Genomic DNA, 5,106 nt, shown 5'->3' on the forward strand with positions numbered 1-5,106 from the left:
TGATGATGATCATGCAAAAGACTTTTTTTTGTATGTGCCATGCAGGTAGAACCATTAAAAACACTTTGATGGTTAAAAATTTAGATAATCCAACGTGGGGAGAAATCTGATGAAGGTTGTGATCAAGAATAACTCGAGCATTTGGTTTGGCTGGATTTGGCCGACCCTATATGCTCGCTACGGGGCTTAGATGATGATTTCGTTTGGCTGGGTTTCTTGTATTCTCGGTGGGATAGTGTGTTGTGGGTTGACGTGGGCAGGAGATTCGGATTCTGTATTATATCCTCGCGATAGGATTGTTAGCATGGAAGTGAACTTCCATTTCTGGTTGATTCAGGCCTCGGGACTCGGTGTCTAGTTTGTCTAAATAAGGTGGTGTTTTGTAACGTGTTTATCTCGTGGATGGACCATTTTGGTCCATGTCATGGGATGAATTTCCCGTTCGATTGTTGGTGGACAGGACCAGTCCACACTATATCATGGACTGTTTTCATCCACAACCCAAAATCTTGATCATATATATATATATATATGATCAATCCGCAACACTTGTGGATGTGGTCAATCTGCAACACTTCCATACTTTATTTTGTATAATACATCTCTTCTATATATATTTTTTAATTTTTATATTTTAAAATAATAATTTTTAACTTTAATTCTAGCACAAGTCTGATGGTGTTTGTTGTCCACTCTTTTTTATTTATTTCAATGTTTTTATTAATAAAATAATATTTTTGATATTTAAAGTATTTTTTTTATTTTTTAATTATTTTACTATTGTTTTTATTAAAATTAATATTTATTGGTTAGTATTAATTTATTGATGTTTTTTTTCAATATATTTATCATATAAAATGTAAAAATTAGACATTTATGATTGATTGTGTAGATCATTCATAAAATGTGTATGAGATATATTGAATCAAAAAGTGTGGTGTGGACTGGTTCAGTTCACATAATTTGTCTACGGTTCAGAACAATTGTAGGTTGTGGTGTGGTGTGGATTGGTCCCTGCCATAGGGTGTGGTGTTGATCAGTTCACATTCACAAATTTCTCATTCACACTACAAAACACTCCTAAAGTAAATAGAAAGAGATAGGTAGTGGAGGTTTTGTTTGACATTTTGCCATGAATTGGATATGGAGTTATGAATTGTAGATTATGGTTGGTGTGGATTGGTCCCTGCCACAGAGTGTGGTGTAGACCAATTTACATCCACCAATTTCTCATCCACACTACAAAACACTCCCCAAGTAAATAGAAAGATATAGGCAGTGGAGGTTCTGTTTGGCATTTTGCCATGAATTGGATATGGAGTTATGAACCTGGAGTGAAGGTGCTGTTTGGATGATAAGCTATTGATTTCCAATTTCCGGGAGACATTACAATTTGGTAAAACTATGGGGATTTTCTAGCAAAAGTTTAATTCAATGATGTTTATTTTCAAAATTACCGAGTAAAAAAATGTGGGACCGTATATTTAGTGACCTTTCAAGAGAGTCAGGAACCTATCACCCTATAAATGAATGCAAATACCACTTTGTCATTGTACTGTAATTTCTTAAACGTTTCTGATTTGAGCTATATTGGATTTATTGGTTAAACTGAATTATGAGCCCTATGTTTCTATCATAAATTCTACAACTCGTAATTATATACAAAATGAATAATTCATTAAATATGGAGATGTTTGATACAGTGGTCTTGCATTGACCTTGCGTTTTGGGCTGATCAATATAAATTTGTATAAATATACATTGCCACATCATATGAGTGTCATTTCATATAGTGCGTTCAGTAATGAAGCATTAAAAGCCGTAGAAAGTAGCTGACTATACTTGATAGTTTTCTGTTTTTTTTTCTTGTTTTTTCTCTAGCTTGATTAAGACTTGGTCTCCACCCATGACAACTTGTCATTAATCAATGACCCACACCATTAAAGAGAGAAAAGAAAGTAGAATTTGAATGGTTAGAACTTAGAATCACAAGTTATTTAATGCAATGGGAGTTTGAACTGATGGTCGAGTGGCTGTGATTATTCCCCCATGTATTAACAAAGAATGGGACGTCTGGCCAGGGAAGGATAGATGCTGAATTGGCCATTTTTTAAATCCGTGTAACTGAAAATAGAACAGAATGTATGGCCTACGGGAAGTAAATGTGTCAAAAGGGCAAGCATTCATTTGAAGAAATTCTAATATCAATGAGATAACATTATGATATGCCATTAAGGCTGCGTTTGGTTGCAATGCAAATGTAAATATGTACATTACATATTTATTCATTTTTCGGTTCATGAATATAAAACACGGTTTACATTTTAAACCGTTTTTGCATTCATTCTGTTTGTTTGAAATCGGTACAAAAGTGTGGATCCATCATTAAATGCTCCAACTATCTTATGCTCTAAGGCATTAACTTGGTCAAAAGGTTAATTATCAAAAAAACGCAAAATTGTATCCAAAAAACAGATACAATAATGTTTTCTTCTGAGAATACAAAAATGTCAGAAAATACATTTTTACTCTAATAATCATTACTTTTTTATGTTTCAAACAAATGCTCGCAAACGTGAACCAGAGTACATAAATACCCTAGTTAAACATTTATATTATAAACAAACGGAGACTAAATTATTTAAACCTCCCATACAATTTCGACATCACAGCAGAAACTTATGGTAGCTACTACAGAAAAAGAGACAAGATCTCATGTAGATATGAACTTTTTGCATATTAGCTTCCCACAAAGTTAGGACAAAACGTCATGTCACTTCTATGAACTTTTTATTTTTCTTATTGGACCATGGAACCAGAAAATGTGATCTATACATAGAGCAGGGTGCATGTATGTTGGTGGTGGAGGAGGGTGCATGTGAGGTCCACTAGCCATGCAATAATATAGAATTTAAGGTTCTAAGGGTTTGATCTCACACCTCATATTTTAGAAGGGTGTTAACTGACCATCTCAACTATTTGCCTAGGCCCAGCTTAGCCGATAATATATTTATATATTATGTACTTTATTTTAGGAAAAATTATTTATGGGTTCGATTATGATATGGGAAAGATAAGATATCTCAAAAACTTCTGATCAATCAACTAGAATTATAAACGTGGCTGCCAATTAAGTGTTATTTATGAAAATTCATGAATGGGTTTTGATTGATCAATACTTTTCTTATATCATATATTTTCCACATCATAGATTTTTCCATTATTTAAACATCTCCCCTGTAATTTTTAACAACTGCTTCAACCTTCTTCCACTTTTGGGATAAACTATATATATTGATCCCTTCCCTTAGTTTGAGTAGATGGAAAGCATAACCTGTCCTTATATGCCCGTCCGTCGACAACCTTTCTATTCTTCTTCTTCTTCTTCTTCCCTATTTCTTATGTCTGCACTTGTCCATTGCAAACACAAATAAACAATTAAACTCCCATCACCGTTTGCTACACAAACCAAAACTCGACACTACATTGAAAGTCTATCCAAGGAATTAGACAACTATAGACTCACTGCATGATGATCATTTGTAAGAAATAAGCTTGGAAAAGTCTACCACATAACAATGAGAGAAGAACTATGAAATTCGAATTGCAAAAGCCCATTTTAAAATGAAGTTTAAAATGGAGCAAAGTATGAAGCAATAAGAGGGTAGTACATGCAAAGGGGGCAAAACATCTATTTCATAAATTTTGAATGGTAACAATTCGAGGTAAAACAAGTAATCATTTGAAGCCCGAACTCGATACAGTGTAAGTCAGGCCCGAAGCCCGGCCCGTGAACAGGTAACCAAGGTAAAACTCTCCTCTCCTCCCCATTGAAGTAAAACTCTCCCTCTCTTCCTCATCATTGAGGTAAACCAGTGCTCTGATACCCACTAGAGACATTACAACGGTCAAGGTGCATATACTTTCCTGTTCTGGTGACCGAGGTACGAGCTCCATTCCCCTTAAAATTTCAAGTGGTTTTAGGTTAAGAGGTGGATTGATTAACTAGGTGTAAGCCAGATGTATGATTGTCATTAGGGTCAATACCTCGTGATGACAAGTATGGGAGATGTTCTCAATGCACGCTGAGGTGTGCATGTGGGGGCGCCTGTGAGGCACCCCATGTGATCTCTAGAGACCAATGATGCCAGTAGCAACATGTTAGGTGACATCTTTGTTCTTACCTCATACTGGTTGCATTGATGTGCCTAGCACAAAGGTGAAGGTGAGTGCTACTGCAAATCCTAACAGTGGTTTTTGCAGCATCAAAGAAAATGAAGAGAGAAGAATAAGAAATCGAGAAAAGGAAAAGAAAAGAAAGAAAATAACATATTTTAAAATTTTAATGAACAATTAATAATATTTTTATCTTTTACATTTTTTCTATTAAACTTGACCTTTGAAATGTCAAGAATTATACCACTACCATTACTAACACTAATTTGGCTATCAATCATTAAACTGTTTTTTACTCCTTGAGCATGCAAGGTTCTATCCAAAAGAGCAATTGAACATTAAGTGGTCTGTCACCCTTCCCTCTTCTCATCCTTACTCTTCTGTAACAGTTCCCTCTCCAACATTTTGGAATCAGATCAAAACGATCAGAGTTTTGCTTAATGTGGATATTTTCATTTAAAAGGCTATGTAACTCCGTTTTTCCATCGTTTCTGTCGGCTTTTTTTTTTTTTTCTTCCTTCATATGGTCCACATGTCTAAGGACAGTGTTATAATGTAGCTGGTTAATAGTCTATCGGAAGCTCTGATGAGACATCACATCTCCACCCTACAATATATCATCCGGAGATATTCCCAATACACAGCGGGATGTGCTGAGCCGGAGATGTAAACTCCCTTGATATGAATATAAATGGGTATACAACTGTTACATAGGATTGATAATTGACATGTACATACATTTGAAATATCAAATCAATGTAATATACTCTCATATATGATGTGACAATCAACTTTGATCAACACAAGACCATACAAGTATGCAAAAAATTCTGATGTGGGGCTGCAATATAAATTGCTGTTAGGTAGGTATTGGCCTATTGGGGAGTATTCTGGGGAGCCAATCCAAGTTCCAACCAAAAGTGTGTGCAC

The sequence above is a fragment of the Nelumbo nucifera genome, chromosome 1, assembly GCF_055504915.1.
Source record: "Nelumbo nucifera cultivar China Antique chromosome 1, China Antique-T2T, whole genome shotgun sequence".
NCBI classification, from domain to species: Eukaryota; Viridiplantae; Streptophyta; class Magnoliopsida; order Proteales; family Nelumbonaceae; genus Nelumbo; species Nelumbo nucifera.